This window comes from Canis lupus, chromosome 20, assembly GCF_003254725.2.
Source record: "Canis lupus dingo isolate Sandy chromosome 20, ASM325472v2, whole genome shotgun sequence".
NCBI classification, from domain to species: Eukaryota; Metazoa; Chordata; class Mammalia; order Carnivora; family Canidae; genus Canis; species Canis lupus.
The window spans coordinates 48,629,493-48,643,796 of record NC_064262.1 but is presented as its reverse complement, the minus strand read 5'-3'; the positions used below and the strand labels follow the sequence as shown (position 1 = coordinate 48,643,796).

The 14,304-nt window shown below is 61.4% G+C and overlaps 1 protein-coding gene and 1 long non-coding RNA gene across 6 annotated transcripts in view; one reads left to right on the top strand and one right to left on the bottom strand.

Annotated features, from left to right (window-relative positions):
- The window catches only part of ADGRL1 (adhesion G protein-coupled receptor L1), a 65,492-nt gene that overhangs the window by 29,030 nt on the left and 22,158 nt on the right, over positions 1–14,304 (bottom strand). For 2 of the 5 annotated variants that reach the window (XM_025457779.3, XM_025457780.3), the window contains exon 1: positions 13,726–14,016. The exons of 1 other annotated variant lie outside the window; for it this stretch is intronic. The gene's annotated coding sequence lies outside the window, so the exon portion shown is untranslated. Of the gene's footprint in view, positions 1–13,725; positions 14,020–14,304 lie in introns of those variants that run through there. 2 more of the 5 variants (XM_025457782.3, XM_025457781.3) reach the window with 2 other exon arrangements.
- On the top strand, positions 4,740–11,948 carry LOC112666624 (uncharacterized). The gene is made up of 7 exons (XR_004807651.2): positions 4,740–4,920; positions 5,633–5,771; positions 6,169–6,770; positions 7,556–7,748; positions 10,407–10,557; positions 11,301–11,501; positions 11,842–11,948. It is a non-coding gene; the product is annotated as an uncharacterized LOC112666624 (long non-coding RNA).

The window sequence follows — 14,304 nt, the reverse complement described above, 5'->3', positions numbered from 1 at the left end:
ACCAGCCCAGTTGGCTCCCTGACATTCCCTGACCACATCAAGCCCGGCCCCAGGGCCTTTGCACTGGTCAGTTCTTCTGCACTTCTGCCCACCAGTTATCCTCAAGGCTGCTCCCCTCATCTCCTTTAGGCCTTTGTGCAAATGTAACTAATTAGGGGCGCCTGGTGGCTCAGTGGGTTAAGCGTTTGCCTTTGGCTCTGGTCATGATCCCAGAGTCTTGGGATAGAGCCCTCCAGCACTTTCTCTTTCTCTCTCAAATAAATAAGATACTTTTTAACAAAGTAACTATTATTTCTTGCACAGAACAGCCCCTGCACAGACAGGAATCACTGGACTGCTTTGCTCACAGCCCCAGCCCCAGCTTCTAGAACAGGCCTGGCACAGCAAGAAGTGTTGAATCTCAGACCCTAAACCTAGGAATGCTCTTCGACTGCTCACCCTTCCACACCTCCGCCCTTCACCAGCTCCATCAGCCAGTCCCGAGAGCTCGGCCTCCAGAGTACCTCGCCAACCTGCCCGCTTGCGGCCCCCGGTGCCAGCGGCCAGGACCAAGCCACCACCCTGCCGCACCCGGACGCTCGTCTTGGCCTCCCTACCTCCTGGCCTGTCCTCAGCTCAGTGCTAAGGGATCACTGAATGACGTAGATCTGAGTGGTAACCTCCCCCTCAGCTCTCCGCTGGGGTCTGTGCTCCTCACCAGGGCCTAGAGGCCAAGGTGATCGATGCCACCCTGCTCTGTAACCAGCCTCCTGCAGTCCCTAGGATGCTCTGGCTTCCTGCCCCGCCCCTGCCCCACTAGGCCAAGGCTGCGCGCTGCCTGGAATGCTCTCCCAGGATCCCCGTACACCTGCTCTGGCCTCTCCCGTTCAGGGCTCAATTCCAAGGCCACACCGGGCGGCCGAGCAACCTATCCTGACCTCCCCAAACATTCCTGCTGCTCCCACTAGCCATCCTGTTGCCGTTTTTGACATACAGCTTTCAAGCACATCTGGAGTTACCTGTATTACGCTAGCAGGTCTGTTGTCAACCTTCCCTGCTAGCCCATGAGCTTCTTGAGGGCAGGGACTTGACAGGTTCTCCAGAAATAAAGGTGGAAGCACCACACTCGTGGGCAGGACCCCCCCCCCCCCAGGCCTCAGACTCCTCTCACCACATGCAAAGTGACAGGACAGTGTGGTCTCGAACGGCCCCCACCACCTTCATGAAGCGCCCCTCTAACTGCCTCACCCCGACCAGACGTGGCCTGTGGCACTTTGGGTTTCCCTCGAAGCATTTTATCATGTTCTACTGTGGGGGGCCGGGGCTTCCTTGTTAACACCCCACCCCCCACCACCCCATCAGCTCCCAGCCACCGTCAGCCTCAGGAGAAGCACTGACCCCATGCTGATGGCCGTTCCCCTCCCCGGCTGTCCCTGGGGGGCTTACTAGTTAGCGCTGGTTAATGCTGGAAAGGCTGCCGGATGCCAGGCTCTGGGGGCGCCAGCTCACAGGGTGTGGATCCGACTCGGCCACTCATGACTGCTGAGAACTTGAGCCAGGTCCCGCCCCCCACCTCTACCCCAGTTCCCTCTGCGCCTCAAACCTGCAGAGTTCTGGTAAGGACAACAGTGTGCACACGTGACAGGCCAGCCTGAGAGCCACCCAAGGGAGCTGTCCACGGCACCGGATGAGTCAGGGCACAGGGCGCGCACATCTAAGTGGAGGGGCTCCCCTCCCTCTTCGGGTCTGCACCCAGGACCTGACGCTGGGACCTCAGGTGGAGCCCCCTGGCCTCTTCCCCACCCGCATTCCCCCCGGGGGCTCTAACTGACCTCCTGGCTTCAGACACTGTCTATACAGTGTGACAACTGCCACACTGGGGGCCACCCCGCTTCTCTCCTCGCCGTCTACGCCTCTGTCAGGTCTCCATGGCACCGTCAGCCTGTCCAGACTGACAGCCCCTCCTGTATGGGTCCACGGTCCCTCCGTTCTCCCAGATCCTCTTGGGCTGCAACCCCAGGAGTAAAAATCCCTGGCTCCTCTTTCCCTCGCTCCAACGCCCAGTTCAGGAGTAAGTCCCAGGTCTGTACCTTCCAGAACATCTCAGCATCTGTCCATCCCCAGCAACTGCCCTCCAGACAGCCCCGACCTCCTCCCAGCAGCGCCCCCAGCCCTCTTGCTCCCACACTCTGGGCTCCCCGCCGGCAGCCAGAGATGCTGTCAAAAAATTATAGTATAATAGATAATGTAACATAAAATGTGGTATTTTAACTGTTTTTACATTTATAATTCAGAGGCATTAATTACATTCTCAATGCTGTGCCATCACCACCACCACCACCATCGCCGCCGCCGCCGCCACCACCACCACCAATTTTCCAGAACTTTATCACTCCAGAGACTCTGCCCTCAGGAGCGGTCCCTTCCGTTCCCCCCACAACAACCAATCTACCCTCCGCCTATGCGACTGGGACTCCTCTGGGGACCTCATCTAAGTGGAATTAGACAGTATTTATCTGTTTGTTTGTGACCTTTCACTCGGCGTGAGGTCCTCGAGGCCCGTCCACACCGCAGCCTGGGTCTGCACGCCGTTCCTCTTCGCAGCTGAGTAATATTCCCCCGTGGACAAGAGCACATCTGGTTTAGCCATTCACTGTTCAGGGACCCCTGGGGGGGGTGCTTTTAAAGCCATCTCAACTCGTCCTCCCCTGCCGTGGCTCCTGCTCCCCAACCTGTGAGGCCACATGGGCTCCCACCACATGTCCCTTAGATCTCGGTTCTGATGTGCCCTCCTCAGAGATGCCCGTGGGCCTTGACCAGCCTGTTTCAGACTTTGCTGCGGTCAGTGTCCACCTGTCTACCCCCCCGTCACCTCCTCTTGGTAAAATGGGGACACCATGAGACCTTCAGGGCCGTGGCCAGCATGTAGTGACTGCAAAATGTCCTCTGCTGCAGCTGTCACCGCCATCACCATCCATCACGTCACTGCTTTGTGACTTGGGGATTTCCTTTGTAATCCCCAGAAAAATGGAAGCTGCCAAGGCCATGTCCCGGCACCTAGATACCTAGTAGGTCCTCACACAAATATTTACTTAATGAACACAAGGTGACCGTGCTGAGGGTGGCCGGAGATAGGTGTTTGCGACCCGGGGCCAGGCCTGACCCACACAGCCCAGGCACCACTGCCTCAGGGGTGCAGGGAGTGTTCCCCACGGCTGCCCACCACTCCCTCCAGGACCTCTCCCCGGAGCAGCTCCCCCGGGAAGCCCCAGGCACCCCCAGGCCTGGCCCCAGCTCAGGGCTGAGTATGAGGAACCAGCCACTGTGACTTCTGTGGCCTCTTCCTGGCCAGACTCTGTGCCCACCTGACCCTGGGCAGTTCTGTCGCTTGATGCCCACCTAAGTGGGGAGACAAGGCCAGATGTGGGTAGGGAGGAGCCATATCTTGGAAGCCTGAGCCTGACCATCCCTGCGGCCTTAGGAGGGATTCTTATGGATTGAATACCCCAAAAAAGAAAGATACACTGGAGTCCTATTCTCCAGCACCTCAGAACAGGACCTTCTTTGGTCTTAAAAAAGGTAATCAAGTTAAAATGAAGTCATTAGGGGTGAACCTTAGTCCAGTATGACTGGTGTCTTTATGAAAAGGGGATATTTAGACAGAGACACGCACACAAGGGAGTAGGCCATGGGAGGATGGAGGCAGAGATCGGGGCGATGCATCTAAACCAAGGAGAGCCAAGGATGGCCAGCGAACCCCCAGAAGCCGCAGGAGAGGCACAGGACAGACCGGCTCAGAGCCTCCAGAAGGAAGCAACCCTGCCCACACTTTGATCTTGGACTTCTGGCCTCCGGAAATAAGATAAGAAGCTTTTGTTGTCAAAGCTGTCCAGTCTGGGGTACTTAGTCACAGCAGCCCCAGCAAACTCACACAGGGGGTCAGCTCGCATGGGCTGAGAGGCAGAGATGGGGACAGGCCTGAGCCGCAAAACCTTGGGGAGTCTTTCACAAACCATAGGAAGGGAAGGCCTGCTGCACCTCTGGTCCCAGAATCTCCCAGGATGCCAGCAACAGCGGCTGACACTTCTGTGCCCCATTCCCCATTCCAAGCACTGTCTGTATATACACGGCTCATTTAATCCATAGGAATTCAGTACATGGGGCAGCAGCAGCGGGAACAGAGGGGAGGCACAGACCTGCATCTTATAGAGGAGGGACGAGAGGTCCCAGGGGCGCCCACCGATAAGGGGACTCTGAACCCAGGCAGGCTGGCCCCGTAGGTTGGGCTGGGGAGCCCCTGGTGGCAGGGAGAGTCCCCTCCTGCATGTGGACACACCCAGGATGCTGCACCCCCAGGGTCAGGTGAGCCTGCCCCTGTGTCTGTTCCCACCTCAAGCCCCAGCACACTTGGGTGACCCTAACTGAACTAGGGGAACGAGGGCTTGCTGCCCTCCCAGGGAGGCGGGTCCAACCCCAGGGTGCGGGGGCAATCCACCAGCCCACTCACACCTGCCTCAGTTTGCTCCTGGGCCCATGGCAGTGTCAAGTGGGGGGAGGGGGGGGCGTGTAGCAGGGGTCCTGGGGGTGAGTGACACGGCCGAAGCTCTGTCCTCAGGTGCCCTGAAATGGGACAGGGGAGGGTGACAGGAGGAGAACCTGCTGCAGGAGAGGGGGCGCCTCTAGTCTGCCCTAGAGTACAGTTGCCATGGTAACCCTCTGCTTCCCGTGGGTGGAAGCCTGAATGCCTGGGGCGGGGGTGGGGTGGGGTGGGGGGGCACCAACAGGTGTGCCCTGGGCCCCTCCTGGCCCTGCCCCTCTGCACAAGAATCTCCTGCCTCTGTCCCTGAGGCCAGCAGCCTGAGAGCCCAGCTCCTCAAGCCCGCCTCCTCCAGGAAGCCCTTGGGCAAGGGAGAAAAAGGAAGCAGCAAGCCCCAGGGGAAGGTACAAGGACTAGGTTCCATGTGGGAATGGGCTGTGTGGCCTCAGGCTTCGTTCTTTGCCTCCCTGGGCCTAATTCTCCATCTCCCCATCTCCCCTCTGGAGGCTAAGAGATAAACCTTGCAGAGGCAGAGCAGGTGCCCAGACCGTGCCCAGCACACAGCCCTCCCCTGGGAAGGGCACTGTGAGCTCAGAGGGCAGGGTCCTCCCCCAAACCTTCCACTCCAGCCCCATCCCCCCGAAGGGCAGCCAGTCCTCCCAGGTGCTCCTCCCAGACCCCTCTTTTCCTTTTACCCCCACATCTAACCCCAGCAGCCCCTCCTACAGAATCTGCTCACCTCTCCCTCCCAGGTCTCGTCCCTGGCCAGGCCCCATCACCTGCCACCTGGTCCCTCCCTCCTCTCCTCCCCACCTCTCAGGTCTCCCCACCCCATAGCTGCCCAAAGCTTGGTCCTCCCACAGCAGCCAGAGGGTGCCCTTGAGCACCTGGGTCTGGGTGCATTCCTCCTCTGCTCAGAACCTTCTAGGACTCCCATCTCATTTAGAGCAAAGGCCCAAGTCCTCCCCCGGGGCCCACGGGCCTTGCACACTCTCTGCCCCATCCCTGCCATCAGCTCCTCCCGCTGTCCTTGCACTCAGCCCCCTATTTCCTGGAGGAAACCATCAGGCACAGTGCCGTCTCAGGGCCTTTGCACTGTTGTTCCCACCTCCCCAGGTACCTGCACAGCTTCTCCCTCGCCTCCTCAGGGTCTCTGCCCCAACGTCACCCGCTGGGAGAGGCCCTGCTGGTCCCAGCACTCCTACATCCCATCCTGGCTTTTTTCTCCGTGGCACCCACCACTGGCATGCCAGCCGTGCGTTTTACTTATCTGTTTGTTATCTTTCTCCCACTAGATGTCAGTGCCACTGGGTGGGGTTTGTCTGAGTTGTCAGTTCTCAAGAGTCACTCTGGTTGCCCAGTGGCCCTGGGCCACAGAGGGGTGGGGGCCATTCGAAGCAGCAGCTTCCACCCCCCCACCCCCCCCACCCCCGTCCCCGGGGCCTCCTCCCCGTCTGCCCATCTATCTCCCCATCTACCTGCCACTCCCACCCCACCGGCTCTCCACTCAGCCCAAGCTGAGCTTTGTAAGATGAAAACCCAGTCCTGTCCCTCCCGGCCTACAACCCTCCATGGCTCCCTACTGTCTCGGAGGCCCTAGCTGGCCCCTCAGGCTCTGGGCTCACGTACCTCTCCCTCTCTCACACACACAGTGCCAGGGCTCCTGCCCCTGCCCCACTCTCCCCTCAAGGGGTTCTGCCCCCGGGACTGCCGGCGTCAGTCTCTCCCACAACCACTCACGGCACAAGGGACTGCCACGTTTTGCTTCCCTGATTGGACCTGGGCTCTGCTGCTGAACGTCTGTTGGAAGTTCCCACCAGCTGGGGACTCCCAGGGAAAGCTCCATCATGGTCGGTCTGGCTCTCTGCTGCGTGCCCAGCCCTGGGCAAGAACAAGTACTTGTTAATTTGTTTAATGAACAAAGACAAAGCAGACCCAGGGAACAGGTCATCCATTCAGTGGATAGTTACCTAGTTCCCACTGGGTCACGAGTGCTTGGGAGGAAAATAGGCCTGAAGGAGGGGTGTGTGGGGAGGTGTATCTGTAGGTACAGATGTAAGTGGGCCGGTTAGGGAACACCTCTCCCAGGGGCAGACGTGTCACGTGTCACGGAGAAGTGGCACGGAGGTGAGCCCTCTAGGTACCTGGGGGAAGACTATCCCAGGCAGCAGGAACGGCACGTGCAAAGGCCCTGAGGTAGAATCTGCTGGAGCGTGGCTGCGGCCCAGCGAGCACGGAGGAAGAGTGCGAGGAGGTGAGGGCAAGGGGAGGTGAAAGGACAGAGCTAGCAGGGCCTTGTGAGTGGAGGGGGGGACACAGGCTTTTTCTCCAAGTGAGGTGGGAGCCAAGGAGGGCTCTGAGCGGGGGGGGGGGGGGGGGGGGGGGGGGGGGGGGGGGGGGACGTGGCCTGACTCGGAAGTTCAGAGACTCCTGCTGCTGCCAACGGAGATTAGGCTGGGGGGATGGGGTGGGGGCTGCTGAGAGCAGAGGGCGCGCCCACCCCCAGCCCTTTCTTCTCCCTGTCCACTCAGCCGGCACAGCTGCCGTCTGGTCCTTGCTTCCTTCCTTCACTCTCCTACCAATCACCCAGCAAACCATGTCAACTCCTGTCTTGAAAACCCCCCACACCAGCCCAGCTCTAACGTCTCGGGGCCCCTTCCGGAGCCTTCACTCTGACAGCCCGCTGGGCCTCCCCTTCCCGCTGGCTTCCTGGCCCCCCTTCCTTCCCTGTGTGGTTCTCTCCCACCCAGCAGCCAGAGAGGACTCATGCGGAATATTCCCATCCGGTCTGCTGGGCCGTGACCCCTCCATAGGCCTTCCTGGCCCCACGGATGCGCCTCATGGCACAAACCCAATTCTTCTGCCCCACCCCCACCCCCCCTCCCCCGCCCCATCAGCCTCCAGCCTCCTCTCTACTAGCCTGGCCCTAACACGTCTTACCTTTTCCCCTTTGAGCCACCACCTTCTTTCTGGCCTCAGGGCAGGCCTCTCTTCACAAACTCTCTCTCCCCTCCACTTTATCCCTCCCTCCCCGTACAGGCTGCAGCTGGGAGGCCACCTCCCCCAGGAAGCCCACCCTGACTTATAGACTGGCCAGGTGCCTCCTCTAAGCTGCTCACCACAGGAGGTTGGTGCACCGGGAGGCCCATGGTTCGTTTCCACTTGACACCGTTCACTGCCCATCCCAGAGCCCTGCACATCGGGCATGATGGGAGCACAGCTGAAAAGAGCGGTAGGAGCCAGGGCCCAAGGCAGAGAGTGGGAGGTGGCGGGAGTCCCAGGGCCTCCGGGTGCTGGCAGCGAAGGGGCAGGGTGGGGGATACAGAGACCTGATGGAGGGGGCGAGGACGCCCAGCAGGGCAAGAGGGAAGAGTCCCAGGGTCCTATGTCCAAATTCCAGCTCTGCCCGCTTAGGGCCGTGTGGTGAGGCCCCCATGTTCTCCCCCTGAATTCTGTCTCTCCCCAGGGAAATGGGATGGAAACCTCCTGTGGTGGCCAAGGGGCTAGACATAACATATGGCAGCCCCCCAAGTCCTTTTTAGGGCTCCTTGGTACCAGGCACTGACCTAGGAGCTGGACAGACACCTGTGGATGAGCCAGACACAAGAAACACTAAAGAGCCAATCTTATAAAGTCCTAGTGTTGTGAAGGAATGGGGTCTCTGGGGGGTGTGTGGGGGTGGGCAGTGTAGGTGCGTGTATGGAATTTAAAATAGGCCGCTCTGGGGATCCCTGGGTGGCTCAGCGGTTTAGCACCTGCCTTTGGCCCAGGGTGTGATCCTGGAGTCCCAGGATTGAGTTCCACATCAGGATCCCTGCATGAAGCCAGCTTCTCCCTCTGCCTGTGTCTCTGCCGCTCTGTGTGCGTGCATGCGTGTGTGTGTGTGTCTCATGAATAAATAAAATCTTAAAAAAAAAAAAAAAAAGGCTGCACTGGAAAGACCAGACACTTCAACAAAGGCCCACAAAGGTAAGGGAGGAGCCATACAGGTGTCCAAGGAAGAGAAACAAGTTCCTGTCAGGAGGCACAGCCTGTGCAAAGGTCCTGGGGCTGGCCAGCACGTGTCTGAGGACAAGTGAGGAAGGTGGAATGAGCCTGGGGGAGTGGGAAGATGTGAGAGCAGGGAGGTGACAGGGACAGACTGTACCAGATTTGCCATGTCCTTAAGTCTGCCCCATATGGGGCTGCTCCTCTGCTCAAGACAGTGCACCCACAGGTGCCTCAACCTCCACAACCAAGTGCAACTGGGGGGCGCTCTGGGGCAGGAGCTGTCCACCTGTGGCCCCGTCCTGGACTGTCTATGCAGCCAGTGGACTAAGAGTGCTCTCGCCACTTTTAAAGGGCTGTGAAGGAGAGGCAGAGGGAAAATACGCATGAGTGCCGGTGGGCCACCTGCCAGGCTCCGGGATTTACCACCTGGCTCTTCGCAGAGAAAGGCCCCGATCCCTGGTCCTGAGCGGTGGTCCTTAACTGGACGGTTTTGTTCTCTGCCCCAGGCTGTTTGGCAATGTCTGGGGACCTTTTTAGGTGTCTCATCCGGGAGTGGGAGGGATGCTACTGGTATTTAGAGGGTGCAGACCACAGACGCTGCCCCAGGTCCTATGGTACACGGAGCAGCCCCCACAAAGAGTGACTGGCCCCAGTATCCAGACTGCTGTGGCTGGGAGAGCCTGGCCAAGGGAGCCAGTCCTGGGCCCTGCCCTGCCTGCACCACCTCTCTGGTGGCTGGACACCGGCACCCGCTCAGCTTCCTGGCTTGCCCCTTCCTGACTTCCTCTGAGGGAAGGACACTGGCTATTTTTAACTTTGGGGGGCAAGGCTATTTTTAGCCTTGACATCTATTTATTGAAATTTTTATCTTCCCCCAGTTTTGGATTTGGGGGTGGGGAAGCAGGGGGCTCCTGCTCAACTATTTCGCCAGGGCCCAAGGAGACTGGAGCAAGCGTGAAGGTCTCGCCCCATGAGAGGGAGAGGCTGGGTCAGTGCCGCAGGAGGAGGGGCTGCTCAGGCCTTGACCCTGGGTTTCCTGTCCCCCACATAGGCTCCTATGTTTCCCATGCCAGGCTCTAAACCCCAGAGTGCACACAGTTCTATGGGCAGGTGGCTCCATATAGGTACCGTCACCCACTGAGGCACCCACAAGGCTACCTCAGAGAGAGCACTCACAGGTGGGCAGGGCAGACAGGTGCAGAGCTGGCTTGGTCAGGCCCCCAGGGGCAGCCCTCAATCCCCTCAGAGGGGCGAGGTGCATGGGGAGCCCTCACTATGCACGGCCGGAGGATTCACCTGGGAGCCTTTAGTCCTTTGACAGACCCCCTCCCATTCACTCAGATAAGATTTCTTGAACACCTACTGTGGGCCAGGTCTAGGCATCTTGGATCCAAAAGCAAACTGAGTAACAAACTCCCTAAGCACCCGGATCCTGGTTGGGAAAACAGATGATAAATAAACACAGGCATAATAAATTAAGAAATTACAGGATGCAAAAAGCCATCCGTGTTAGGAAAAGTCAGGAGGTAGGTGGGAGGTTGCAATTTTAAACAGGCTGCATGGGGTAAAGGTTATGGGGGGGGGGGTGACATTTGAGCAAAGGCCTCAAAGATGTCTGGGTGAGAGTCTCAGGTGGAAGAACAGCCAGTGCAAAGGCCCTGGGGTAGAACTGTGCTTAGCATGATGGTGGAGCAGCAAGAGAATGGAGGGGATAAGGTGGTGGGGACGATCATGCAGGGCCAAACCCTAAGACACCCCAATACCTGAACCTGCTGTAGTCGCTGGACGCAGGGACTACTACCTTCCACCTCTGGGGCTGCCCCTCCTGAGAGGACATGTAAGCTTTCTCCCCAAATCCTATGATACGAGCCCCTTGACTGAAATTGCTATGTATCACCAGACTCTGAGCTCCATGAGGACAAGACTAGGGCACTGTCCCTACAGCGTGGTCTTCACAGTGCCTGGTAGAGAAGGCACATGGCTGTGTTCACAGATCGCATGAAGAAGCACACCCAGCCTCGTTCCAAGGATCCCCATGTACACATCCCTGGGTAAGTGCACAGATGCAGACCCCACTCCTGTGTGGAGCCACAGACACACGCAGGGCCACCCACTCTGCAAAATTCACAGCACCAGCACACGGGAGACCCCTACCAACCTAGGACTAGCCTGTTGGACATGTGGTCACACACAGGCTCAGCCAGGTCACCATCCAGAACGCACTGAGATATCTGACAGAGGACTGGATTCTGAGGGGCAGTGAGACCCCCCCACCCCCTGTGGCTGTTCTAACAGCCTCCCATCCTGGGACCCTGCTCTCTTCTTTCATGGGGGGGCGGTGGCCAAGACCCAGCCTAAGAGAAAGGCTGGCTTACTCAGGCATCTCCAGGGTCACTGCAGCCAGGTCAGGTTCCAGACCCAGGGAACTCCCACCCCCACCCCTCAAAGAGGGGTCTGGGAGAGGGGAAGCGTCTGGCATCTGGAAATCGGATCCTTGAGAGGAGCCCACATAGAAACCAGAGCCTTGTCCTTGGCCACATAGCTTACGGGAGAGGTAGGAGGGAGCAGAGCCTTGGAGCACCAGCTCCCTCGGCCAGCAGGTGGGGATGGCAGGGGTCTCACTCCTGCTCTTCCCCATCAGTGGCGGCACCCACTCTAGCCAAGCAGCATAACCTCCTGAGATCAGCACCCCCCCACACCAGATGCCTACACTGGGCCTGAAGCACCTCCTGCTCTCCCACCAGCCTGGGGGTGCAGGGAAGCTGCAAACTCCAGACGCAGGTGGCTCTCACAGGTGGAGGTACCTGGATCAGGAATCCAGACCGCTTGATGCAGACTCCAGAGCAGCCAGGGAACCTGCCGGCCCCTCCCCCACGTGTCTGGAGGGTTCTCCTAGGCCCCCCAGGAGAAGGAGCTCCCTGGGGGCACGCTGGGAATAGAAACAGGGCTCCGTGAGTCTCCCTTCCACCTCCTCCCTACAGGCACCAGGGCCCAGGTACGCTGGTCCCCAGCTCCCCACCCTCCCTAGCCCTGGGTAGCCTCCAAGCCTAAGAGCAGGCATGAGCAGGGGTGATCATGCCTTAAGCCAGCTCCCCAAGAGCAGGGGTTGGGATGGGCGCCCCGTGGAGGGATGGCCGAGGGGGGCACTGGAGAGCAGGGGTGACAAGGGTGGGGCGGGCTAAGACCCTGCGGGAGGTCACTGGGGGAGAGGAGGGAGGCGGCCACACCAGCAGGAGGGCTGGCGCTCGCATGTGAGCATACACGTATGTGGCTCGGTGCATGGGTGCCACTGCCGCCAGCCAGGGAGCGAATTAGTTCTCTTTTCCGCTTTCCAGATGATTTTTCATCTCTGTAATTAATGGGCAAGTCAGTTCTGAACGGCATGGCAGGCAAATTGCTAGTTAGGAAAATCACGGATAATTTTCTCGATATGATAATGAAGGTTGTATTCCTTCTCTTATTCTCCCTGTTTTCATCCTACTTTTAAGTAATAAATTTGGCATTAGTGGGTGGGGAGAGGGGAGGAAGGAGAAGTCACCTGCCCCCACAGGCCCGGGGCCTGACCCAGGCCCACCAGGAGTCCTGAGGCCCTGGCCGCGGGGCAGATGGACAGGGTGAGAGATGGGGTCGCTCCGTGGGGCACCCCAAGACCCCAGCGATCAATTCAGGGGGCCAGACTGAGAAGAGCAGGTGGGGGGGCAGGGAGCCCCCAAGCTGTTAGCTGGGCTGGAGGAGCTGGGTCTAGGGTCGGGTTACAAGCTCAGGCGGGCCCCTGGGGTGCGGGAAGGAAGGGCAGAGACCAACAGCCTCTCTCCAAGAGGCAGCAGCATCGAGGTCAACAGGCCTGGAGCAGACATCACCCTGGGGAGTCCCCCCACACCTGTCCCCGCACGTCCAAAGCCTTCTCTGCGGTGACTCCTGTAGCAGCTAAGGGGACAGAGCAAGCAGAAAAGGGAGAGAGAGAAGGAGGAACAGGCAGAGAGAGGCGGCGAGGCGACCAGCCATCTTGGCAGCCATCTTGAACCCCTCCCCCTGCTCCCCCAGGCGCACACATGTTTGGATGTGGGCACACAGACCCCGGGCCGGGTCCCGCAGGCGCCAGGAGGGAGGGGGCCGGCCCCGAGGCTGGGACGCGGGACGCCTGCGCGGCGGCCGGCGGGGAGGGTCCCGGGGGCGGCGCTGGTGGGCCTGAAGGTGCACTGAGGTGCTGGGCGAGGATGGGGCTGGGTGCTGACCTAGACCGGCCGGGTAGGGTCGGGGCCACGCGGGTGCAGGCGGGGTGCTGTCTTCGGATGGGAGCCAGGGGCGCGCTGGGCCGGTGCCTGCAGGGACGCTTCCCGGCCGAGGCGGGCACCCACAGCACTCTCCGCCCTCTTGTGGTCCGGACTTCTGTCCCAGGACCCTCAGACGCGAGGGTGCCGGCGGAACCCCCACAGCTCCCCCCCGTGAACACCGCGGGGCGAGGAGGGCTCTCCCCCGCACAGCCCGAATCGGGGTGGAGGACGCCCCACAGCTTTCCCATCCCATGCTTAACCCATGCTCCGGGTACCGGGAGCGAGCGAGCGAGCGGGCGGGAGCGGGAGGCCGGGGACGCTGCCGCGGGCGCACCTCCCGACAGCCGTGCCCCCGGCCGCAGCCGGCCGGACACCCGGACAGACCCCTCCCCACGGACCGCGTCTCGGACTCCGGGGGAAAAACAAGCCGCGGCCCAGCATCCTGCGCTGCCAGCCCCCCACGCGGCTCCTCGGGGGCCGGGGCCCGCGCGGCGCGCACACGCACCCTCTCCGCTCACACCCAGACACCTACACAAACAGGGCGCCAAGCACCCGCGCGCACACGCACCGGGGACACGCAGGCACCGCCGCGCCGCTTCCCCACAAAGGCTGGCGCGCGCGCGGGCACACGCAGCCACGCGCGGGCACACTCGCGGTCCCCTCCCCCCGCCGGCACCCCGCGGCCGCCCATCCGCACCCCCGCGTCCCCGGCGCCCCGCTGGGGGCCGCCCCTCCTGACCCCCGAGCCGCTGGAAGCCGCTGGGTACGAAGCGCAGGCCGCCCCCGACTCCCCTCCCGCTCAGGTGCGGGGAGTCGCGGCTCCAGCGTCCCCTCCCCCTCCGCGGCCCGGACAGGCCTCGCTGCCGTCCCCCGCCCCCCCCGCCCCAGCCCGCACACCTGGCCCAGGTGCGGCGTCCCCCTCGCCCTGGGCCCGCAGACACTCACCTGTCCGGCGCCGCTCTGGGGTCGGCCCTGCGCGTCTCTCCTGCGGCTCCGCGAACCCCGGCCCCCCGCCCGGCACATCTCCCGGCACCGGGGCGGGGGGGAGAAGGGTGAGGGGTGGCGGGGCGAGGGCGGCCTCCGTGTCCCCTCCTTCCCCCGGCCCAGCACCGCCGCCACTCACCAAAAATTAAAAAAAAAAAAAAAAAAAATTAAAAAAAGAGCGGATTACACAGCTCCAAAGGCGGCCCCCTCGCGGCGGCGGAGGCTCGGGGCTGGGGGCGAGCGGGTCCGCGCCCCTCCCGGGGAGGGAGGCGGCGGAGGCGGCGGGGCGGGGGCGGCGTCAGAGCTCCGGGGGCTGGGGCGAGGCGGAGCCCCCCGAGGCGGCGCCGACAGCGGCCCGCATCTCCCCCGCAGCTCCGCGGCCCCGACGGAGGCGGCACGTGTGCGCCCAGGCGACTTCCCAGCCCCCTCCGACGGCGGCGGCGGCGGCGGCGGCGGCGGCGGCCGAGGGGTTAACGGGCCAGCCGGGGCGCCCCTGCAGCCCCCCGCCGCCCGGCGGCGCCGCTCCGGGGCCCGCGCGGC